The 26918-nt window shown below is 42.9% G+C and overlaps 1 protein-coding gene and 1 pseudogene across 2 annotated transcripts in view; both read left to right on the top strand.

Moving 5' to 3' along the window:
* The first annotated feature begins 319 nt into the window (after positions 1–319).
* The window catches only part of LOC126413891 (uncharacterized), an 870590-nt gene continuing 843991 nt past the window's right edge, over positions 320–26918 (top strand). For both annotated transcript variants that reach the window (XM_050083304.1, XM_050083303.1), the window contains exon 1: positions 320–382. The gene's annotated coding sequence lies outside the window, so the exon portion shown is untranslated. The remainder of the gene's footprint in view (positions 383–26918) is intronic.
* LOC126426737 (5S ribosomal RNA) lies at positions 20565–20682 on the top strand (annotated as a pseudogene).

Here is a 26918-nt window from a genome sequence, read left to right on the forward strand (position 1 = left end):
CAAACACCGAAAAATACCGATTATTCAGAACTAAAATACCGACATCGGTTTTAAGCGATCAGGTTTTCCCATCTCTATTTCCCATACAGCGAGCAACAATGCTATACGTTATGCTTTACTCACGGTTAGCACGAATTGTAGCACTGCATTGGGCGTACAGCGAGCAACAATGTCGGAGTCGCTTCCCGCGGCTATTGGCGCAGATGCCGTTGGCGTGGACAGGCGGCGTCCCTGAGGCGACCAATAGGAGGCGGCGGGCACGGTTGGCAGCTGTGCCCGGTCGCCCACGGCGCAGTCGCAGTTCAGCGTCCGCGGTGGCCGGTCAGCGGGCCGGCGCGCCAGCGGCAGCGGCAGCAGGCACGGGCGGCCGCAGCTGACGCACGTGAGTCGAGTCTAATTGGCTTTATTTGGCAATGACAGCTCGCTCTCCGCTTTGTCGCTTGGCGCCTCGAAACTGCCTGTTACGCAGCTGTTAAAGCTCTCTTTTGCATAAGACGGATGTGTGTGTCACTGCGTCTGGACAAAAGGAACGTTACAGTATTTGCAGTATTGAAATAATTTCGTGCAAAGCAAGATAGAGCTGTTATCACCCCCGATATTTGTTTCAACACAATAGCGCCTTCTCAGGTGTAGTTGTTTGGGGGAGAAAATGTCTCATATTATGCCACTGTCTTATTCCAACGTATGAATGGGCATACAAATCCAGTGAAGAGATCTAAATGTAACCTACTGTGAAACGTGGAATCAGAAGCAAGCTGCAGCTAGTATTTTCGTGTAACCAAAGCACTGCCAGTGGGAAAGCCTTGTCAAGAAGATTAACATGTCACCATAAGGGAAATCCCAAGTTCGACCAGAAGTGCAACACGGTAATTTTAGTTGTTAAGATCAACACGAAGTCACTTATATACATAGTCACACATTTTAATATTAGATCTGTATTCAGCGATGGACTTGTATTTTTCCTAGTCAGTATAATCGAGTACATCGGAGTCTATAAGCTGTAAACTCCAAATATCGTAGCTTTCAAGTGACTGCGCTTACAGCATAACAGTATTTAGCATTGTTTGCTTCTAATTATATCAGCTCTGGTTTTGCTAGATTTCGTTCAATAAATACAAATGCAGTGTAACATTATACCGCTAGAAGATACTGTTTACCTTTATATGTATGGGTACATAATTCTATGACGTTATTTAAATATATTTCCTCATCGTTGATCATTCAAAACGTTAGAGCATTGCGACTATTTTTGTTAGCAGATAAGACTACGAAAGGTCCTAAAGATCTTCAACATTGAGCAGTACAGTTTTTTCCCATGTAAACCAAATATGCAAATGAATATTGTTACACCTATATTCCAGTGCATTTCGCCATCTACATCGTACAGCAGTTCAAATATTGATTGTTCAGGGATCACGAATAATGCCGTAAAAAAAATTAAAAAAGGGATGGTATTATGTAATGGTGCTGCCATATGTCAGAAACCTTTACGAACTATTTCGTAATGTATATACACGTACTTATATTGTAGCTACGTGATATTCTTTCGTCAGGCTGCCTTGAAGTCAAGAGTTCAATCGTGCTACTGACCTTATGTTTATAGCAGGGGTGTCCAACCCGCGGGCCGCGCATGGCCCAAAACAAGTTTCAGTGCGGCCCAAGAAGTGAGGATATATCACATGATCAGTGAAAAACAAATCCATTAAATTCCATTTATGTGAAGTTACGAGAAGTTGAATATTTTCAATTTGAAACTCCCGCCACACGACTCGTCTTCTTGCAGTGTGGCCCAGGTAAGTTAAAAGGTTGGTCACCCCTGGTTTACAGTCTACGAGTTTTTGTGTTTTGTGTTGCGATGATCGAAATCTGCTCTGAAAAGCTTTTTGTGTCATACATGATCTATCCAGTTCCGTTACAACAATGACATCTGTGGAGCTACTTCAACAACTATGCAGTCCTTTCTCATTGTATATTTTGAGTCAAAAAATTTTGTGATTGCAAAGCACTATGTTCAGATAGATCCCACGCAAGCGTTCTAAGCCAGCTTCACCTATGTGCCTTGACCCCACGAACTAATGTGGCATACCAAGACCAAATACCAGCTGTATCATACGATGTATTGAGTTGTGCGTTTAAGTTCGTAGCGTTTTTTCCATAAGTTTAATAAACACAACAGATACACATAACACAGACTTGAGTCATCAATAATATATCCTCTTTCACTATTTACAACAGTCTGCCAACGCTGGGGTAACTTTCCGATGACTGTAGAAATCACGCGGTTTTGAGGCGAAGAGCTCTTCGAGCAATGTTCGCAACGCATTTTCATCCGGAAAGGAAGTTCCTTGAAGTTTGTTCGATAGAGAGGTGTAAATCTGACAGTGCACGATTAGGTGAATAAGGTGGGTCCAGAATGACTTACCAACCCAACTCCTGCATATTGGTTTTTGTCAGTCTAGCAGAATGCGGACGGAGTGGCGTCACCTCATGCAGTCTTCCTGGACGTTCTTGGACTGCATCCACAAGATGTATCAGTTGTTGACAATAAAAGTCAGAAGGGATGGTTACATCACGGGGTAACAATTCGTAGTACACCACACTGTTGCCGTTCCATCAGAATGTGTAACATTTATCTGTTGTGGACGCTGCTTTGTTTGGGCTCATTTACATCACGGGGTAACAATTCGTAGTACACCACACTGTTGCCGTTCCATCAGAATGTGTAACATTTATCTGTTGTGGACTCTGCTTTGTTTGGGCTCAGCCATTCCTGTCTCTTATTTTAGCATAAAGACACCATTTCTCGTCACCAGTACAGGATAGGAGTGGTCGGCGTTGTTCACGAGCCAATTGAATACGAGCAAGAGCAGAGATGCACACATGGCCACCAGCTCATTTTTATAATTTTGGCTTAGAGCATGCAGTACCCACTCACTTTTGATCCTACCCCATTGCATGGAAATGCCACACGGTGTTGGAGTGATGACAGTTCAACCCCATTTGCCAGTTCTCGAGTACACGACGTGGATCATTTTGGATTAAAGCGTTTAAACGATTTTCATCAAACCCTGAAGGTCTTCTGAACGTGGAGAGTCACTAATGTAAAACGATCCTCCCTAAATCAAGAAAAACATTTTCTTGCAATGCTCTGTTCAGTGGCAATATCCCCATACATGGTGCAAATGTTTGTGGCTGCCTCCACAGCTGTCTCTTCTATAGAACTCACACAGAAGAATATGTCGGAAATGTTCCGATTTCTTCACTTGGCACCCTATTTTCTAGCGTCCGCAGCTCAACGCACTATCTCCAACTGACAAAATTACAATATGTAAACTCAAATAGCAACAGTGAACTACAAATAAGATATGACAGTCGATAAATAAACCCACAGCAGCGGAGTACTAACATGCAAAACAAAAACGCCACGAACTTATATGCACCAACCCAATAATATTGCCCATGTATGAAAGCGCAACAAAAACTGAGGTAAGTTGTATCAGTGCCAAAGAAGCCAGCTTAACTTTACTTTAAATGCAAAAGACTATGCGGAAGTGTTTGCCAGCAGAGACAAAAATTTAATTTTAAATGGCGTTACCATGAAGCTAAATTAGATGATAATCTACGGGTACCGAAGCGAAACTTAAGCTGTTGTTACAATTTGAAAAGAAGTTCTGTAACTGTGTTACTGCTGCAATTCATAAAATACTGCATTTCTGTTATGGACTCAAAAAGAGCTTAAAGTAGTGTGAAAATATCAAATATCAAAAATCTGTATAAAGTAAAAATAAATATATGCTGATGAACCTAAATATTATTACTACCTGCTAACATGTTGGCTCACCTTCGGAATGGCTGCTCGAAACATGCACTGCATAAAGACACAATCCAGTGGGAGCAATATCATGTTTTGGGGAACGTTCACCTGGGCTTCCATGGGGCCAGTAGTGGTAATCGAAAATATCATGGGAGCTGTGGACTACGTGAACATCACTGCGGACCACTTGCGTCCCTGCGTGCGTGATATCTTGCCCGAAGGCGATGTCTTCTGCCAACAGGAAAAGTGTCAGTGGCCAGAATCGTGCTACAGTGGTTTGAGGAACATGATAGCGAACTCACGTTGGTGTCTCGTCCACAAAATTCATCTGATACTGGATTCTATGGAAGACGTAGGACGCTATGAGCACCAGCTCGGCGCACACAAACCAGTGGCCATAATTTACGGGAGATGCGTGATCTGTGCATAGACTCCTGGTCACACATACCTACCCGAAACTTACCAAGGACTTGTCGAATCCATGCAATGCAGAATCCCTTCCGTATTACGCTCCAAAGGTGGACCAGCACGCTATTAAGGTATGTGCGATGGAAACGGATTTGTTTCCTTTCGCTCTTGCAGTTACTTTCAGTTACACTTTCTTGGGCCCATGTCCGCGATATAGAATTAACAATTTCCTTTACCGTCAGCTACTCTCAGCCCTGTTATCATTTTTGTCACAGAAAATCCCAGACCCTTGTGCACAACTAGATCTAGACATTTTCTAGCAGTAATAGCAAAATCTTCTTTACTCACGATCAAGCTGAACGAATGAATTTGGAATTCAAAAGGCACTTGGATAAGGTTCCAAGGTACAGAATTCATGTAACTGTTTTGCGTTTCATTCTGCGGTTACCTCACCTTCAGTAAGTTTCTGAGGTTGGCTAATCGGCCTGATGTGAAAGTGTGCCATTTGGACCCTTCGCGACACACCTGGGAATCTGTTCTTCAACAATTTGGTCGGGGAAGACAGCAAGCTGACTCTCTGCAATGCCGATAAAAAGAACCCCTCAAGAACGTTGTTGAGTGGCACCGGGATATAAGAGGGCGATTTCACAAGTGTGGTGAAAAAACAAGACAAAAATTTGTTCCGTCAACAACTCACCTTAGTTCTCAACATGTCTCCTTTGAAGGATGTGCACTTGGTCCAGCGATCCTCCAGAGTTTTCATCCCATCGGTAATATAGGTTCTGTCAAGCTCTGCAAAATACTCTTGGACTGCAACTATCACTTCCCCATCTGATGAAAATTTCTTCCCAGTAGGCCAAAGTCTCAAGTTAGGGAATGGGAAGAAGTCACTTGGGGCTAAGTTTGGTGAGTAGGGCGTATCAAAGCCCAATTCATGCACTTTCGTCATTGTTATCGCTAATGTGGGGTATGGTGTATTATTCTGGTGAAAGAGCACTTTTTTGTGTTCCAAGCTTGATTTTTTGTTTCAGGCGACACAGGTTTCCAAAGATTCAACAACGAGGCGTAATAGTGTGCAGTTATGGATCTTCCTTTTCGAAGTAATCTATGAGGATTATGCATTGTGAATCCCAAAAAAACTATGACGATCACCTTACCAGTTGACAAAATAGTGTTGCATTTTTGGGTGCACTTTCACCAGCCTTTGTCCATTGTTTTGATTGCCGTTTTGACTCGAGTGTGTAATAATAGAGTCAGGTTTCATCAACAGTAACAAATCGGCGCAAAACGTCTTGCGGATTGCGATTGAACATCGCCAGAAATTGCGTTGAAGTGTTATGCCGAACGCGCTTTTGGTCGACTGTGAGCAATCGCAGACTCACACACAACCTCTTCATAGCCAGTTCTCCGTGCAGGATATAATGCGCCCGCTCAGTTGAGATGCCTACGGTCTCAGAAATTTTCCGAATTTTTATGCGGTCTCCTTGCATTACCACATCATGGATTTTGTCAATGGTTTCCTTTGTGGTGCCCTCAATCGGACGGCTGGAGAGCGCTTCGTCTTCCGTGTTTGTTCGACTACGTTTAAATTTATTAATCCAAAAGTAAATCGTCTTCGGCGATGGTGCTGAGTCCCCGTGAACGTCACCCAGCTCTGTTTTGATTTGTGCAGCAATCCAACCCTTGAAATAAAATGTTTGATAACAGCACGAAATTCAGTTTTCTCCATTTTCAGTTGGACTCGACACACTGACCAAATAAGACGGCCGTCAACAATGAACTATACGTTGTTCGTTATTGAAATTCCTCATACAATCCTTGGAACAATCAAGCCTACCAACCGTGAAGGCTCGACAAAAATGTTCCATTCTTTCGTGTAAATGTAACAGAATTATCAAACCACCCTCGTTATGTGTGCATACTGTGAGGTTGTACTGTAAGTGATTCATTTCCCACTGTCATCGGCGATCAGATGTCACTCAGGAGGCCTGTATGTGCACCCTCTGTTCTGATTCAAAAAAAATATTCTAATATGTGTGGAATCTTATGGGATTTAACTGCTAAGGTCATCAGTACCTAAGCTTACACACTACTTAACCTAAATTATCCTAAGGACAAGCACACACACCCATGCCCGATGGAGGACTCGAACCTCCGCTGGGACTGTTTTGATTCTGCGGGCAGTAAATGTGTTGAATTTTTGTTTTGTTTTGTTTTCAGTTTTCGTTTTAGGATATAAGCACATGTCCCGCCGACACGTACATGCTCCTGCTGAACAAGTGGTTCAAATGGCTCTGAGCACTATGGGACTTAACTTCTGAGGTCATCAGTCCCCTAGAACTTTGAACTACTTCAACCTAACTAACCTAAGGACATCACACACATACATGCCCGAGGCAGGATTCGAACCTGCGATCGTAGCGGTCGCACTGTTCCAGACTGTAGCGTCTAGAACCGCTCGGCCACTTCGGCCGGCCCTGCTGAACAGCTCCAGCCATTTGAAGGGGGTCGCAATGTGGAAAGCTCGATGGATGTATTGCTGCATATGTTAGGCACAGTGTATCGGAGGTGTGCCGATGCTTTCAACAGTGTCTGTGGAACTTCCACACCTGCATACCAGGTTCTGGATGTCCGCGCAGTACAGACGCACTTCAAGATCGATGCATTGTGTGAGCAGTGGTGGCCGACGAGACATCATGCAGGGGCGAAGTCTCCGCACGTGTTGCAACTACTGTATCATCAGGGACCATTGGGAACCGTCTGCTAGCGGCTAGACTAAGAGCACATGTCGATGAGACTAGGCTACTGCTGACACCACGACACTGCCAATCATGGCTGCTTCGGTGTCGACTAGAGTGTGGAATGGCGCTGTGTTGTCTTCAGTGATGAGAGCAGATTCTTTCTATGTGCGATTGATGGACATACACATGTATGGCGTAGAGTTTGTGAGCTGCCTAGTCCAAAGTGCATTCGCAACGACACATAGGTCCCGTCCCAGCCATTATGTTGTGTGTGTATGTGTGTGTGTGTGTGTGTGTGTGTGAGGGAGGAGCATCAGTTACAGCTTGCTGTCAGATTTGATGTTTCTGCAGACTAAAGTAACCAGTGCCACTACAATGCACTGGCTGTTATACCCGCGCTACTGCCATTTCTTCGACAGGTAGGTGATGCGCTTTATCAGCAGGCCAGTACACGTCCACGTACGGCTGCTGCTACGCAACGCACTTTCCATAGTGTATAACAACGTTACTGGCCTTCAGGATCATCAGATGTATCACCAACTGAACACGTATGGGACAAACTGAGGGTGGACCTTATTCGTTCTGTAGATCCTGCAAGAGCGATTGTCGAATTTGCAGCAAAAGACGCAAGATGCTTAGGACAGTCTCGCGCATGAGCCCATTCAGCACGTTTATGATCGTTTGCATGCGAGCGTACACGCCTGCGTTGCCGCCAGAGAGGTGGAGTGAGGGGGGAGTGGTATACTGTATACTGATGGGACTGTTTGAACACCCTTTACTGTGGCTTGCATGTTTCATTTGGTCTGAATTTCTTATCATATACTACAGTGAAGAACTACCAGTCACCTTTTCAATAAAGTAACCTTGTCCTTGAAGGTGTTGAGATTTTTGTTTTCGGCGGTGTATTTTATGTGCAGCCTTCTAGCCTTCACCTTTGGAAATTTACGAGCCGTGTCCTTACTTGTAAAAGCTTCCACTTCATGGTAAACCCTAAAGTCTTATCGGAGCGCTCAGTTATAGGATGGAATAAGCTCAGCCGTCTGATAAGAACAGTGGATAAAAATTATTCGTCCCCAGAAGACACCAGGCTAATAGCGTACAACACCACGTTTAGCCTTGTTACTGGTCTCAGTTCGGCGAGGAAGACAGGCGATAAGTTTCTTCAGATGTGCCACATCCAGCTGAATCCGATAACTGATTATTAGATTTCATAGACCTGGTTTCTAATGCACACATATGCGGTGGCGCTCGTCCCTGAGGTAAGCCAGTTCGAATGCTGGTCGTGGATGAAATTTGTCGCTGCCAGATTTGGCCGGCAAAGTGAGAAGGGCTGTGGCCTAATGTTTATGATCACCCGACTTTGCTGCACCGTCCTGGATTAAATTCCAGACATCTCCACAGTGTCTCATGAACTGACGACATTTGACTCTGTTGATGGTGATGAGAAGGATGGGAAAGTTAAAACCTGCCGGTCCCCCGTGGTGCTAATCGAGAGGAGTAGGGTATGTGCCGGCACCGCGTTTCACGCTCTCTCTCTCTCTCTCTCTCTCTCTCTCTCTCTCTCTCTCCCTCTATCTATCTATCTATCTCTCTTTCTTCATCCAGCCCTGTATTGTACAAGCACGCAACACAGTCAACCCCACGGCACAGATACACACGTGACACTATGTTACAGGTCGGAGGAAGGCAACAGCAAGCCACCTCCACTACGATTCCTGCGTCTGCTCCCCCTAAGAGTCTCGTAGAGGTACCAAATTGCGGGAATGTTGTAGTTACGTTTTATCCGCTGTTCCAAATAGTGCCAGACATTTGTTGTAGGACTAAGACTTACTGGGTCAGTGGAAATACGATAGGTTGCCTGAATGTTCGTCAAACCCGGAGCGTATGCTTGCCGCCCTGCGAACATGGCCGTTGTCGTCTTGGAAAACGGGAGTGTCCACAGCATACTTATCACTAAGTTATAGAAGAAAGGGCATCATTTGGTCGCAGGGAATATTGAAGTAAACGTCCCAGTTCATTTTAACGGTAACCTGAGTGAGTGGGCCCAAATAATGGTATGAAAAACACAAAATCACCTCCAGTACACTTTTCACACATTTCCGACTAAAGGCCTCATTGGGCCACTGATGCACTCAGCGTCTTGCATCATTGGAAAAGAGACAAAATAGCGATTCGTCGGACCACACTATACGTCTTAAGTCATATACAGCCCACATTCCGTATTGTTTGGCCCTTGATGACATACTGCTGTGAGCAATGACTTTTGCGAGGTAAACGGCTAAAAATGTTCATTTCACTGTTTCTATCGCAATATAGACTTATAACAAATAAGAAAACAGGAATGCAAATAAGCTATTATGAACAGCATAGTGAACCAATTATTGCAAACAAGCTAGACACGAAAACTGGATCCACCACAATAGTTCAAGTTTATATGCATCCTAGTTGATGAAGAGTTTACAACAATAAAGAGAAAGGAAATTCTTCGGATCGTTGAGAGAAACTCAAATTAATTTGTTATAGGAGACTGAAGTTCGATAGTAGGGAGAGGAAACTAAGAAAAAGTAATAGAAGAAGATGGACTGGGGGAAAGGAATGAAAAGGGAAGCTGCCTGGAGGAATGTTACATAGAGCACAATCACTGCTACCACTTAGTTTAATGATGATGAAAGTAGGTTGTATATGGGGAAGACACGTGGAGACACCGGAAACTTTCGGATAGATTACGTAATGGTAAGACAAAGGTTTAGAAACCAAGTTTTAAACTGCAAAACATTTCCAGGGTTAGGTGTGGATTCTGAGAATAATTGATTGGTTGTGTACTACAGATTAAAACTGAATAATCTGCAGAAATGTAGAAAATTAAGAAAATGGGACCTGGGAAACTGAAAGAACCAGGGGTTGTTGAGAGTTCTATAGGGATCATTTGGCAACAATTAACTGAACCGAGATAAAGGAATACAATAGAAGATGAATGGGTAGCTTTGAGAGAAGAAATAGTGTGGCAGAAGAGGAGCAAATAGGCAAACAATCCTTGGATAACACTGGAGATACTAAATTAACAGATAAAGGAGACAATATAAAAATGCAGCAAAAAGACATTAGAAACCAAAAAAAATGAGATTGATAAGAAAGTGCAAAATGGCAAAGCAAGAAAGAATCGTATGGCTTGGAGACCCCGAGTGGTAGATTCAGCCGCCCGATCGGAAAGGACTTTCTTCCTCCGCGCTCAAGGGCCGCTTTGCTGGCGGTGCGTCAACACTGTCACATGTCCTCACGCCATGAGAGACGTGGACGAGGTTTGAAACTTAATCCACGAAATCGGTGCAAAGTCTGGTGATCAGGCACGACCTCTCCGCCCCTTGCCGGCCAAGTTTTTGGAAATTTGTGGTAAGTTTCTATGGGACCAAACTGCTGAGATCATCGGTCCCTGGGCCTACGCACTACTTAATCTATCTTGAACTAATTTATGCTAAGAACAACACACACAACCATGCCCGAGGGAGGACTCGAACCTCGATGGGGTAGGGGGGAGCCGCGCGAACCGTGCAAGGTGCCCCAAGACGGCGCGGCAGCAGCCAAATACTGGCGGAGAAAATTTCTTCCGCCACCAGGATTCTAACCGGCTTCCTCCGAGCTGAGCGCCACTTCACGGGCTTATGTTAGTGACCTCAATACGGTGGCGGAGGGGGACAGTGAAGCAACAACGGAATTGCTAATTAGCTGATATTTGAGCGCACTATCTGCGACTGACAATACTCGTTTCTTTGTCCCAGTGGACTTTGGTATTATTTGGGGGACACAATGGATGGATAACCAATATGAGAAACAGGTGCCTAATAATAGGTAGCAAAAAAATGGTTCAAATGGCTCTGAGCACTATGGGACTTAACTTCTGTGGTCATCAGTCCCCTAGAACTTAGAACTACTTAAACCTAACTAACCTAAGGACATCACACACATCCATGCCCGAGGCAGGATTCGAACCTGCGACCGTAGCAGTCCCGCGGTTCCGGACTGCGCGCCTAGAACCACTAGACCACCGCGGCCGGCTAATAGGTAGCAAGTCAACACTCGTATTCGCAGAGGCGCTGTGATATTTTGACTACTTCAGAAACAAAATATTGCGTTGGCTTGGTTCGCTGGCCAAACTTCCTGGACACACATCTCACATACGAAAGAAGGAAATACGTTATATGGACATGAATCGGAAACGCTTCATGTCCATCTCAGAACTAATTCTGCACAACTTTTAATAGCGCATTAATTGTAGGAAGCACGCAGTAACAGAACAGGCTAACATAATCTACCACCATCCCTATCTCCATATATATAAAGGGAAATGTCTTAACTGACTGACTCTTCATCACCCAGCCCAAACTGCGAAGGTTAGAAATTTGAAATCTGAATAGATCGTTCATCTTATACTGTAAAAGTCGTTTGACATTACACCTCTAAGGGGGTGAAGTAGAGAATGAAAAGTTTCTCGAAAATATGTCACTATTAAGGCAGTTGGGAAGCGAGAACTACGAAAATTGGTATTTGGTTTCTCAGTCGGAAGTAAAAAGTACGCGTTTCAGCGTTTTTGAAAATTCAACCTCTAAGAGGGTAAAATTCCACTAAGAGGGTAAAATATTGGATGGAATTATTTTTGAAAATAAATCATTATTGAAATACTACTGATTCATTTTGAAAGTACTTCTATGAAAATTGGTATTTGATCTTTCGATTAGAAATAAAAAAATAGCCTGTTTTTGGAAATTCAACCCAGAAGAGGGTGAAATAGCGGATGAAATGTTTCATGAAAATATTTCATTATGAAAGCATTTTTAACGCTAAATCTATGAAAATTTGAAATTGGCTCCTCAGTCAGAAATAAAAATCATGTTTTAGTGATTTTAGAAATTCAAACCATGATGGGGTGAAATAGGGCCTGAGTGATTCACTGACTCATCATCGCTCACCCCAAACTGCTATTGACAGAAATTTAAAATTTGGAGAGAATGTTGATCTTATAATGTAGGCATGGTTTATTAAGGAATTGTTCGAAATTACGCCACTAAGGAAGTGAAGACGGGGATTAAAAATTTTTTGAAAATATGTAGCTATTAAGGCAATTTTGAAGCTAGAACTAAGAAAATTGTTATTTGGTTTCTCGTTCATAAATTTAAAAAAAATGTGTGGTTCACCATTTTTTGAAATTCAGCCAGTAAGGGGGTAAAATATTGGGTCAATTTAAAAAAAAAAAAATTATATTACAGTACAACTAAAGCATTTTTAAAGCTACATGTATGAAAACTGGTATTTGACTTCTCGGCTGGAAATAAAAATATACATGTTTAAGTGTTTTTGAAAATATTTAGATATATTAAAACATTGTTAAAGCTAAATCAACGAAAACTGGTATTTGCCTACTAAAGAAATATGTGTTCAGGGACGGAGGAAGTTTCTGTGTATATATCGCCACAAGCACTCAAAAGGCAGGTTTAATAAAGACCTCCGATTCCAGCTACCCTGATCACTTTTTATTCTGAATCACATTCAGAAAAGTCCATGCTTTACGACCTTAATTAGCGTGAAAGTATAGATGTTGCATTTGTGAGCAACATAAAAATTCGGTAAAAGAAAAACAAAAACAAACGAAAATCTGTGCAGACGGTACAGTCTACATGAGTGAAGCAGTGGGCGCTAAGGCAGTCTACCTATAATAAACACTTCGATGTTTAAAACAGCCAACCGAAAATTGTACTGCTATTTGCAGTTTGCTCGCTGTGTTTGCAATGTATTTCTTGAACCACATACACATTTCAGTGTTACAATGGCAAATGTTTCCCTATCCATTTGTACAACCCTTTCCTTTAAACATAACAATATGAAACTGAGCGCTTACACAGTGATTCACACAATAGTCCTCGGGTTTGAATTTTAAAGAATCAGACACTACAGATTTTAATGACGAAGTGTATTTCACAGGAAATTCATCCAGCATACTCGTAACACAGGCCGACGATTCGCAAAATACAGACAGAACTCAAACAGGACCCAAGCCCCCTGCGTTGCGTATCAATCTATGAACTTTTAACACTCAAATTAGTACAGTACTTTATTATGAAATTCATTAAATTAACTCTAACACGTTATAGTAATTTTACAGATTTCTTAGTATCAAAAATTACTCAATACTTTTCTTTATATCGATTAATATTGCAACTTTTTTTAAAAATATCGATTTCTTGATCATAAATCTGTTATTCACATTGGTCAAGATGAGGCCTTTTTTCTAACATTTTTGCTCTGAAACCAGATGGCAGTTATAAGTGTCGAGCGGCACAAAAAGGAATCAGTGGTTGAGAAGGGAGTGAGACAGGGTTGTAGTCTATCCCGGATGGTATTCAGTCTGTATATTGAGCAAGCAGTTACAAAGGAAACTAAAGAAAAATTTGGAGTAGGAATTGAAGTCCAAGGAGAAAAAATAAGAACTTTGATGTTTTGCTGTCAGAGACAGCAAAGGACTTGGAAGAGCAGTTGAACGGAATGGACAGTGTCTTGAAAGAAGTGTATAAGATGAAACAACAAAAGCAAAACGAGGATAATGGAATGCAGTGAAATTAAATCAGGTGATGTTGATAGAATTATATTAGGAAACGAGACACTTGAAGTAGTAGATGAGTTTTGCTATTTGGGAAGTAAAATGACTGATGATAGTCGAAGTAGGGAGGATATAAAATGTAGATTGGCAATGCCAAGAAAAGCGTTTCCGACGAAGAGAAATTTGTTAACATCGAGTATAGATTTCAGTGTCAGAAAGTCCTTTCCGAAAGTATTTGTATGGAGTGTAGCAATACATGGAAGTGAAACATGGACAATAAACAGTTTAGACAGGAAGAGAATAGAAGCGTTAAATATGTGGTGCTACAAAAGAATGCTAAAGATTAGATGGGTAGATAAAGTAACTGATGAGGATGTATGGAACAGAACTGGGGTGAAGAGAAATTTGTGGCACAACCTGACTAGAAGAATGGCTCGGTTGGTAGGACACATTCTCAGGTGTCATTTAGTACTGGAGGGAAGCATGGGGGATAAAAACCGTAGAGGGAGGCCAAGAGATGAATACAGTAATCAGATTCAGAAGGGTGTAGGATGGAGTAGTTACTCGGAGATGAAGAGACTTGCACAAGATTGAGTAGCGCGGAAAGCTGCATGGAACCAGTCTGTGAACTGAAGACTACAACAGCAACATTGGGATTTAATACTTACCCACATTTACAAAACATTAATCTGGTAGATTTTCTCACGTATAAATTTGTTTTACTAAATAGTGTGTTCATGCATAAAGCACACACAATTTCTCCACTTTAAACCACGGATGGTCGACTCGCAAGCCTAATCCGACGCACCACTGGTTTCAATCCGATCCGCAGAAGAAATTCGTAGGCGAGAGAGAGAGAGAGAGAGAGAGAGAGAGAGAGAGAGAGAGAGAGAGGCGCTCGCATTGTATTCCGTACGGGAAGCATTTTCGGATACTCACCTTTCTGTTGTTCACATTTTTCCTATTTGGTTTCCGTATAAAACATGTACATCTACATGGATACTCTGCAACTCACACTTAGTACTTGGCAGAGGGTTCATCGAACCACCTTCACAATAATTCGCTATTATTCCAGTCTTGAACAGCGCGCGGATAAACGAACACCTGTATCTTTCCGTGCGAGCTCTGATTTCCCTTATCTTATTCTGATGATTGTTCCTCCCTATGTAGGTCGGCGTCAACAAAATATTTTCGCATTCGGAGGAGAAACTTGGTGATTGAAATTTCGTGAGAAGATTCCGCCGCTACTAAAAACGCCTTTGTTTTAATGATGTCCACCCTAAATGCCCTATCATGTCTGTGACACTCTCTTTCCTATTTCTGGATAATACAAAACGTGCTGCTCTTCTTTGAACTCTCTCGATGTATTCCGTTAATTCTATCTGGTAAGGATCCCAGACCGTGCAGCAGTACTCCAAAAGAGGACGAACTAGCATAGTGTAGGCGGTCTCTTTAGTAGATCTTTCTAAGTGTTCTGCCAATAAAACGCAGTCTTTGGTTTGCCTTCCCCAAAACATTTTCTATATTTTCCTTCCAATGTAAGTTGTTCGTAAATGTAATTCGTAGGTATTTAGTTAAATTTACGGCCTTTAGACGTGACTGATTTATCGTGTAAACCAAGTTTAACGGATTCCTTTTAGCACTCGTATGGATGACATCACACTTTTAGTTATTTGCCAATTTTCGAACCATACAGATATTTTTTTCTAAATCGTTTTGCAATTTGTTTTGATCTTCTGATGACTGTACTAGTCGATAAACGACAGTGTCATCTGCAAACAACCTAAGACAGCTACCCAGATTGTCTCCCAAATCATTAATATAGAAAAGGAACAGCAAAGGGCCTATAACACTACCTTGGGGAACATCAGAAATCAGTTCTGTTTTACACGATGACTTTCCGTCAGTTACTACGAACTGTGACCTCTCTGACAGAAAATCACGAATCCAGTCACACAACTGAGACAATATTGCATACCCTCGCAATTTCACTACAAGCCGCTTGTGTGGTGCAGTGTCAAAAGCTTTCTGGAAATATAGAAATACGGAATCAGTTTGAAATCTGTTGTCGGTAGCGCTCAGCACTTCGTGTGAGTAAATGTTCAAATGTGTGTGAAATCTTATGGGACTTAACTGCTAAGGTCATCAGTCCCTAAGCTTACACGCTATTTAACCTGAATTATCCTAAGGACAAACACACACACCCATGCTCGAGGGAGGATTCGAACCTCCGCCGGGACCAGCCGCACAGTCCGTGTGAGTAAATAGAAATAGTGTTTCACAAGAACGATATTTTCTAAATCCGTGTTTGCAGTGTGCCAATATACCGCTCTCTTGGAGGTAACTTATAATGTTCGAACACAATATATGTTCCAAAATCCTACTGCATATTGATAATGATATGGGCCTGTAATGTAGCGGATTAGTCCTACCACTGTTCTTGATTATTGGTGTGACCTTTGCAACCTTCCAGTCTGTGGGTACGGATCTTTCGTCTAACGAGCGGTTATATATGATTGTTAAATATGAAGCTATTGTATCAGCATATTCTTAAACGAACCTAATTGATGCACAGTCTGGACGGGAAGACTTGCATCTATTAAGTGATTTAAGTTGTTTGACTACTCTGAGGATATATACTTCTAGGTTATTCATGCTGGCAGCTGTTCTTGATTCTAATTCTGGAATATTTACTTCGTCTTCTTTAGTGAATGAATTTCGGAAGGCTGTGTCTAGTAACTCTCCTCTAGCAACAGTGCCGTCGATGGTATTTCCATTGCTATCGCGCGGAGAAAACATCGATTGTGTCTTGCCGGTAGCATACTTTACATACGGCCGGGATATGCTAAGTTCGAGCGATTTAGACTTTTAAACTTTTTAATATGAACACAAATGATGGCTTAATGTATTTTGAGTTACAGAATCAACACATTCCTATCCAAACAGTCACCAAAAGTACTTTTGGACTTATTTTTTTAAAAAAGTGCTCGCTAGTAGTGTTTGTGGATATTAACACAATAAATTTCAAACACACTATTTCCCTGCCTGACGCCAAGGGTCGCAAAGTTATCCTTAACTGTTTGTCGACTGGGATTGTCTGTCTCATTTCCGTATTTTATTTTTTTAAATAATTCCTATTGTCAATAAATAATTCTTGTCCATTGTGGAAGCATTAGAACTCTGCAGCCGTTGAAACAGGAGATAACTTATCGGCGTTCCTCGCACCCGTCCATCTGACAGTTTGAAAAGCAGCGTCCCGCTGTCCAGCGCTATCTATCGGCGGGTTTTTGAACTCGTTTTCGGTTTCAATAAAACCCCATGTTATATCAGACGTGTGTGTAAAATTTTACCTCTCTAAATGTAGTCTGGCAACGGCAAGGAAAGCGTTTCTGAAGAAGAGAAATTTGTTAACATCGAATATAGATTCAAGTGTCAGAAAGTCGTTTCTGAAAGTATTTGTGTGGAGTGTAGCCATGTATGGAAGTGAAACATGGACGATAAATAGTTTAGGCAAGAAGAGAATAGAAGCTTTCGAAATGTGGTGCTACAGAAGAATGCTGAAGATTAGATGGGTAGATCACATAACTAATGAGGAGGTATTGAATAGAATTGGGTAGAAGAGGAGTTTGTGGCACAACTTGACTAGAAGAAGGGATCGGTTGGTAGGACATGTTCTGAGGCATCAAGGGATCACCAATTTAGTACTGGAGGGCAGCATGGAGGTTAAAAATCGTAGAGGGAGACCAAGAGATGAATACACTAAGCAGATTCAGAAGGATGTAGGCTACAATAGGTACTGGGAGATGAAGAGGCTTGCACAGGATAGAGTAGCATGGAGAGCTGCATCAAACCAGTCTCAGGACTGAAGACCACAACAACAACCACAACAACAACGTACGATGTTCCGTGAATTAGTGCATCACGTACTAACGGACTTCCTGGTCACCCTATACTTCTCGCACCTCGTCACGTGCTGCTATATCTCGGTTCCTCAGTGTGTTTTCTACTTCAGTATGTCAAGAATGTGCCGCGGAAGTCGGGCACTTCGGATATTTGGTCGCAGTTTGACAGCTAGTGCGATCGCCTGACACTTACAGGAAGTTCCGACAGCAAATGTCTTGACGAATATGTTGGACTTATCCTTCTTGGTATTGAAGTTGTTTTTGGATGGTAAAGAGCAGTTTCCGTGATATTTAATAGAAAGAAAATAAAGAACTCGCTGATGACGTTGCGACTTCAGCGAAACGTGTCTGGTTAGAAAAGAAGAAATAATCGTGTTTTCCTAGGGAGTAACTAACCAAAAGCAAATTTGTCTGTTGGACTTAATTGACTTTCCGTATTTCCCCATTGTCATTCATTACACTAGGTATAAACTGTGACGCTGTCGTTTTGTCCCTCCTCACTGTGACACAGCAATAATACTTCAGATCCGTCCTCATAGAATAAACTGAGAGTATCTCTTGCCCTGACTGATGGCTTATAAATGGATGTTGAGAATATGACAGCATGTATAACGTTGCACAGGAGCACATCGTGACGAGATCATTTTTCCTGATGATTACTCGTCATGCAGGCACTGTGTCATCAAGAAGCTTTCCTCCCATTTATAAATGGTGTCCCATGAGGAATGGTCAGTATTCGGGGATATGACAGGAACGACGATAAAACGCGAAAAATCAGATGGGCTCTAAAATGCGTAGCTACGAGCACTTGTTCAATGGAAGAGAAGTGTTTCATAGTAGCGAAAAACAAGAAGTGCTCATAGCTCTTGAGGTATGCACTTTAGAGCCTATGTTTACTAGATATTTTTTCCTTGTTTTAGTCCATACTACCTCCTCCCAAAATATGGAAAGCAAAAAGAGCTTGCAGTAGAAGAGATCTGTTTCACAGTATCGCAGATGAAGAAGTTGTCATAGCTCATAAGGTAAGCATTTTAGAGCCTCTGTTTGTTAGACTTTTTGCTTTGATCGTTCCTGTCATATAGTTGAATACTGATCATTCCTCCTGGGACGCCCTGTACAAATATAAACACGAATAAAATGTACAAAGATTCAATAAAACTGCTGCGTTCCACTGTGTTACCGTATATTCGTGAATATGTAAAAACTGGAAACAATTAAGTATGCATGTTAACGGAACATATCTGAACAGCCATCATTTTGCTAATAAACATTGTAATGATTGCCTTCGATGCATACAAATTTCAACAACGACTGCAAAAAGTTTGAAAGTAGATCTAAAATTAGTTGTGATAAGACTGAAATTGTGTACTGCAATAAGACGAAAATATAATAGTACAAATCAACAATGAAGACCCAGTTGATGAGTTTTTCTATTTACGACAGCTGAAAACGGCGTGATGGACGAAAAAAACACAAACAAAAGAATAAAAAGGTGCTAGAGTGCTTTTGTTAAACTAATTTGGGTTTTCGAAATTAAATTTCAGATTTGCAGGCAGTGTGTATTACCAATTTTGACTTACGGCAGTAAAACATAGAATTTAAGTGCGAAAACTAAGAGCTCTGGTCAGCTAACAATTCAAAGATGCAGAAATTACTGAGAAAGGCAGGAAAGCATATAAACGGATCAGGGAAGTAATTGGAGTGGAAAACATAATGACTGTAATGAACAGGAAATAGAGGTGGGCAGGACATGTAGCCAGGTGAGAGGATATTGGATGGATCAAGGGAGTTATTTGCTGGATTCCAAGAGACAATGAGAGGTGGGAGCGACGATCTAATGCAAGGTACGAAGGTGATAGACAGTGGCAATGTGAATGCGTATGTCTGAAAATCGTAATGTACGTAGGCGTCTGGAGGACACCATTATTCAGCAGTGGATCTCAAGTGGCTGATGATGATGATGGCCTGTGACTCATCGGAGACACACCACGAAGGGTCAATCGCTTAGAGAAACTTTCACCAATACTGCTTCCTATAGGAGGCAGTACTGGTAAAAACTAGAAGAAAAATTGCTATAATGATGTGTCCGGAATACTTGTTGAGATGTGGGCAGTTGAAGATCTGCAGTTTGCAGCGGCGTGAATTTTGTTTACAGATGAGGCAGGATTCACTAGAGGTGGCGTAGTAAATTATCACAATACCCACATATGGGCTGATGAAAATCTTCTAGCTGTCTTGGAGGGGAGGCATCGGGATGACTTTAGTATCGATGTATGGGCAGGATTTGTCAGCGACAGTCTCATAGGGCCATACTCTTTACCAGACAGATTAACAGATGCTGTGTATCACCGATTTCTGCGCGTTGATTTACGACCTCTTTTGAAAAATGCTACTCTTACAGAAAGACAACGACTGTGGTTTAAGCACGACCGAGCTTCACAACATTTTTTAGAGATCGTTCGGTAGTACCTCACCACAATATTTCATGGACGATGGATTGGTCGAAGAGCAATGGCCTCCCCGTTTACCGGAACGGAATCGGTTGGACTTCTGACTGCGGCGAGATTTAAAGGCATTGGTGTATTGCCAACCCATCGCCAATGAGCAGACGTTATAGGAGCGTGTGACCAATAGATGCGAGGCAATGCGAATGAAGCTAGTGCTTGATTCACTGCGAAGAAGGGTCGAAGGATGTGGTAGATTGATTGAAATCCACACACGCACAGCTTCTGCTATTTTCTGTCTCTGATACACTGAAAATGGTTTTGGTACCGTGAAACACGAATTTTTAAACCTTCAGCATTCAATTCCATAACAGAGCTGCCATACAGTCCACTAAGGAAGTTTACTACACTTCGGTGCATTCAAAACCTTGAGAAAGAAGCAATTTCTTGGAGAGTTGGAGGAAGAGCCGGTATGTGTGAGTCCAGGACGTTAATTGCGATTTTTTAAAAGTTTCCGCACCGTGTTTCGAGTCGTCTGAGTAGTACGAGCGACAATGTGTGTGAGTGCGTTACCGTGAATGAAGACAATTCCACGTCGCAGATTTCCACATTGTAGATTCTGGGTGGCACGTCTCTGTTTCAAGGGTGCTTGAATACACATCCTAGGCCAACTGCCTTGCCGCAGTGGTAACACCGGTTCCCGTCAGATAACCGAAGTTAAGCGCTGTCGGGCTGGGCTAGCACTTGGATGGGTGACCATCCGGTGTGCCGAGCGCTGTTGGCATGTGGGGTGCACTCAGCCCGTGTGAGGCAAACTGAGGAGCTACTTGATTGAGAAATAGCGACTCCGGTCTCGGCAACTGACATACGACCGGGAGAGTCGTGTGATGATCACACGCCCCTCCACATCCGCATCCAGTGACGCCTATGGTCTGAGGATGACACGGCGGCCGGTCGGTATCGATGGGCCTTCACCGCTTGTTCGGGAGGAGTTTAGTTTTTAGTTTTGAATAAACGTCCTAAATTTTATTCCTCTTCTGACACCATGAAATTCGTCAAGGACACAACTTTTTGGTTTCTAAACGGAGTCGACTTGATTGTTGCAATGCGGTTTATTTGAACTTATCCGAGTACAGTTGGTTGGAATGACGCCAAATGATGTGTTACTGTTTGTATGCCACGCTGACGGAAAGAAACAAGTGTATTTTTGCAGTAGGAGTTTTTGTTTTAAGTCGTTGTCACACAAAGAAAAGCAACAACAGTGTGAGGAATCCTGGCTTCCCGCACAAGTAGAGTACGCAATGATCTGTAGATATCAACTCTCCAGAGCCATCTGATTATTACAGGGAGTCATATTTTGTTGATAATGTACCCATAATTTTGACTAGCGTGTCGTTTAACTGCTACTCGCGTGAGACCAGATAGTGATGGTCAGTGATGTATTACAGTAAGATTTGAGTCAACCAGTCTATCGTAATTATTAATACTGATTTAATCACGACGCATCAGGTTTAAGTCTTTGGCTGGCTACAAAGGATACATTGTGTCATATACGATGAATGGGTCGTCTTTCTCGAGTCTTTCCATTGGTGGTCCGAATCCAGATCTCTGTGTTTCGAGGGCACTGTCGAATATAGCAGTGATAGATGACATGTTGATGGAGAGAGGACAAGTTCTCGATGCGTCAGCATAAGCTGTGCAACATTCGTGATGGACACAGTTTGAATCACGCCCATCTGTCTGACGACGTTTCGGTATATTTCCCTTGTCCAGAAGCGCAGTGAATTGTATGAGTCGTGCGGCCTCGGCAGGCGCGAGGCCATTGATTTTAAAACAGGTGCGATATACCGCACTGTGTCCTTGCCTCACAAAATAACGCCGTGCGTCGCACATAGTGGAACAGAGGCTGCCTTCAGCCGATTGTCCAAAACGTAAACGGTAAACACTACTGACAGGTACCTAATACCTCTCGCTTCTCTTATACAGTTTCTTATGGCACAGTCAGGCTAGTCATTGATTTCATCGGAGCAGGGATTCATTCAGATTCGTAGACCAAACGGAATTTGCCGGAGGAAGAGAGCGACGGCACCAAGATGAGCGCGGCTAGCCCTCCTAAACAGACTAAAACGTGCGCACATCGGTCTCCGTTTATCGCCATTTTGAAGACTTGTTTACTGCCTCACCTACATGAAGTGTGTCGCATTTAGCGCGAGAATTGCTCGCCAAGCTTCCTTTAATAAAACAGCTGCCCGCTAAGGAAGTTCTGAGATTACTGACCGCAACGACGTCGTAAGACGATTCTGAGAGAATTCCCAGTGGAAAATATTGTGTTTTATGCTTTCCATTCGTACCTTCAATCTGTCCCACGCAGTTGTTGGGCCTATTTCTCCCACGTTTCTCAGTCACGAACTGTTGTACTGCAGAGGGTATTTCAGCTACAACAAAACACAAACAAAGAAAAGATGTTGCATGCCATAGTCCAACTCTTAACTAGCTGCAGTTAATATTTTTATTTCGTGCCACGTAAATAATGGTAAGAATGAATGTGGAAAGATGTAGTATAGTGAAGAAATGATGTGCGTTTGAAATTATCTAAAGCTCGAGATACTGTAATAGTCCAGTAGGCGGTTCAACTGAAGAGGAATGGACATTTCGGAAAAGGACAGTCGCGAAAGTTGGACGCGGAAGTACAAGTACAATGAAGATAACTACGAAGAAAGCCTGCCTAACAGAGGAAATACTTCAGTTTATCGAAGAATGAGAAAGACAGGAATACCTAAGTATAAGTCACTCGGGAATGAAACCAATAGGAAGTGCTGGAAAGCTAAAGCGAAATGGCTGCAGGAAAAATATAAAAAAGTTAGGAAAGAAATGGTTGTCAGAAAGAAAGATTTGTAATATGGAAAAGTCAAAACAACCTACAGTGAAGCTAAAAGTCAACATAATGCAACAATAATTCCACTGCTAAACATAGAAGAGAGGCGAACAGGTGGAAAGAGTTGACTGAAGACCTCTTACGATGGAAGGAGTTGTCTTACAACGTGACGGAAGAAGAAGAATTCGGAGTCCATATGGAAGAGATAGGGGGTCAAGGTTTAGAGCCAGAATTTAAAAGAGCTCTGGAGGAGCTGAGATCAAATAAGGCAGAACGGATAGATAACTTTTCTTTGGAATTTCTAAAGTCATTAGGGGTGGTGGGAGCCAAATGACTATTGAAGTTAGTGTACAGAATCTATAAGATCGGAGACATGCCATTAGGCTTTCAGGCTCATATAATACACACAGTCTCGGAGATAGTGAGTACAGATAAGTGCGAGAATTATCCCACAATCAGCTTAACAGCTCATCCATCGAAGTTACTGTTTAGAATAATATACGGAGAATGTAAAGGAAAGTTTAGGATTTGTCAGATGACGATGTGTGCGACATTGCGCTTGATAAGGGAGGCCAGACTTAAGAAAAATAAAGACACGTTCAAAGGTTTCGTCAACATAGGACAAGTGTTCAACAATGTAAAATGTTGTAAGGTACTCGAAATTCTGAGAAAAATTGGAGTAAAGTATGGGGAAAGACGGATAATATACAATATGGACAAGAACCAAGGGCGAACTACACTGCTCAAAAGAATTAGGAAAACATGAATTCGCGAGCCTGCCTTACTCCATTGAGCAATAAGGTAAGGACTGGGTATATTACCAAATTATACCTTATCTTTTACAAATTAAGTACACGACGAAACATCATTACATCTTCGATCGCTTACATACTTGGGGGGTTGGAAAATAAGTTTCCCCTGTCGACTGTGGTCAGAGTTGTGTGTGAAAGGAAAAAAAAGAGAATGAGACATTAAAGATGAGGCATATCTTTACTTTTCTACGTAATTTCAAGTACATTAAGACATTTGTCACACTTCTGCATAAGCTTCAAAAAGCCTTCCAGCCTCATGTCCGATTCCAGGTTCTGCCGCTACTCGATCGATGGTGATACGCCGGTTCGCTTTAATCATGTCTTCCACCTTCCTGTTATTTACATCTGTAGTGGCCGTGCGCGTCCGTCCAGGTCTCGGTATGTCCTGCACTTGTTGACGTCCATCACTGAATTGCTGGCACCATCTCCGCACCATTTGCCTCGACATCACACCTGACCCATACACCTCAACAAGGCGGTTATGAATTTCCGTACCTGATACTCCACGTGCCAATTCATAGCGCATAACAACTCTCACTTCCGCCTTGGACCACGACTCCAGAATGCACCTTCTCGCCGGCCGCTGTGGCAGAGCGGTTCTAGGCGCTTCAGTCCGGAACCGCGCTGCTGCTACGGTCGCAGGTTCGAATCTTGCCTCGAGCATGGATGTGTGTGCTGTCCTTAGGTTAGTTAGGTTTAAGTAGTTCTAAGTCTAGGGGACTGATGACTTCAGATGTTAAGTCCCCTAGTGCTCAGAGCCATTTTTGAGCCGCACCTTCTCTCCATAGCTCCGGGAAAAGACTGAGCTGCTGGCCTCCGCTTTGCGCAGGCACTGCGACGGCCCCATCTGCTTGATCGCGGTCGACCTCTACCCAGTGGTGTATCGGTTTCTTGCACGTGCGTGTTCACCTGCCGTGTCGTCTTTCGCCCACATCACACAACTCTGTCCACAGTCGACAGAGGAAACTTATTTTCCAACTCCCCCTCGTAAAAGGAGCTGAAAGGTCCGACAAGTGTCGAAAACAGATTAGAAACAATCATTCATCCCGATATTCTGGCTGCTATTCATTGGACTTTGAGAGATTGGGTAACCTGTATACCCTCCGCGAGCATGTATCACTGCCTGACACGTACGTGGCATGCTCCGTGTAAGTCTACAGAGGTCGTCTTGTGGTATCCGTTCCCATTCTTCAGCGAGAGCACATGACAGTTCTTGGAGAGTCTGTGGTGGAACAGAACGACCACGAACACACCTAGCAAGTATGTCCCACATATGCAAGATGGGGTTTAGAATGAGACTCCCCGCCGGCTATTCCATTACTTGAATGTCCAGGTTTCGCAAGACATCCCCGCTGACGCCTGCCACATAGGCCCTGGCATTAGAAATAATTCAGCCCTGGCATTAGAAGGAATTCAGGGCCATCACTGTATGCAGCAGCTACCACAGGGTCCAAGAGGGTCCGTTCGACGTACTTCCTGGAGGTAAGGCGACCGTGGACAACGACATTGAGCTGTCAACACTGAAACCTCCCCACAACATCACATAACCTTGGAAATTTGTCGATTTTTTGAACTATATTTTGCAGGTGTTGGTCACCACGTGTCTCCGCACACAGCCATCACCTTGGGTCAGAGGATATCTGGACTCATCTGTGAATAACATCTTACGCTAGTGACGTAGTTGCCAGTAGACATGGAAACGGTAGAACTGAAGAGCTGCAGGATGTTGCCTTGTATAGCTGGGTACTGAAACAGGACGTCTGGGTCGTAAGGTCCTTTCTCGTAACCTGTTTCTCACAGTGTGATCGGACATAGCGGTTCCAGTGGCCGTTCTGAGGTCGTCTTGCAGTGCTCTGGAAACATCCGCATGACACCACAATGGAGACATGGCCAGATACCGGTCTTCGCGTTGGGTTGTACTGCGTCGGCGACCTTGTCCAACTCGCCTTGTGTACTGACCTGTCTCCCTGTAACGTATCCACAACCTATGGATGACGCAAGGAGAGGCACTGGCATCTTTAGCAACCCGACCGAAGGTCCATCCTTTATGGATCAAACAGATCGCCCTTGTAACTTGCACTACATTAAGATGTCGCATTGTATGTGCTTGGTTGCATGCAACGTCCACGAATGACATCTGCCATCTGTGTACCTCACTAGAAAAGACTCGGACACCGGTACGCACTTGCTTCTGAGGGTTCATCTAACACTTTAATGCATAACGCAGCCAATAGACTGCGACTGAATTTAATTGTTGCCGACACTGAAAGCGAAGCTCTCGAGCCATGCAATAATACCACAGATACCGATATTTCGAAATAGGTTTGACATACCGGACGTTTTATACATGTGTTCCAGTAATTCTTTTGAAAGGTGTATGAGGATGGAACACCTACAATGAAGTGCTTGGATTAAAAAGGATGTAAGGACAATGATGCCGTCTTTCGCCCTACTGTTCAGTCTATACTTCGAGGAAGAAATGACGGAAATAAAAGAAGGGTTCAAGCGAGAGATTAAAATTTGGAGTGAAAGGATATCAATGATAAGATTCACTGATCACATTGTTATTCTCAGTACATGCAACGAAAAACTACAGGACCTGTTGGATGAAATAAACGGTCTACTGAGCACGGAATAACGATTGGGGGAAGACCGAAGAAATGCAAAAGTACTGAGAAGCAGCTGTAATGAAATTAACGAATAACGTAACATCAAAATTGGGGACCACGACGTAGACGAGGTGAAGGAATTGTGTCAACTAGTAAGCAAAATGTAACACATGGCAGACGAATCAAAGAGGACATAATAAGCAGACTGGCAAAGAGGACATTCCTGGCCAAAAGCGGTCTGGTAGTATTAAGCATGAGCATAATGTGAGGAAGAACTTTTGAGAATGTACGTTTAGAGCACAGTATTATACGGAAGCGAGACATGGACTGTGGGGGAAGCTGAGAACAAGAGAGAAAGCGTTTGAGGTAAGGTAAGAAATGAGGATGTTCTCCGCAGAATCGGCGCGTAAAGGAGCACGTGTGGAAAACCCTTAAAAGAAGAAGTGTCAGGGTGACAGGACATGTGTTAAGACATCAGGGAATAACTTCTGTGGTAGAGGATAAAAACTGAAGAGAAAGAGAGAGATTGGAACACATCCAACAAATAATTGAGAGTGTTACAAGAGCTGTTCTGAGATGAAGACGTTGGTCCACATCAACTGGACGTCCACTGAGTGACGACAGGTGGCCTTTTGAGATGAATCGCGTTATGTGCTCAATTGGACAGATGCCTTTGGCGTATATGGCGTGAAACGGCTGAAACAGTGCAGCTACTCCACGTGGC

This window comes from Schistocerca serialis, chromosome 1 (assembly GCF_023864345.2).
Source record: "Schistocerca serialis cubense isolate TAMUIC-IGC-003099 chromosome 1, iqSchSeri2.2, whole genome shotgun sequence".
Classification (NCBI taxonomy): domain Eukaryota; kingdom Metazoa; phylum Arthropoda; class Insecta; order Orthoptera; family Acrididae; genus Schistocerca; species Schistocerca serialis.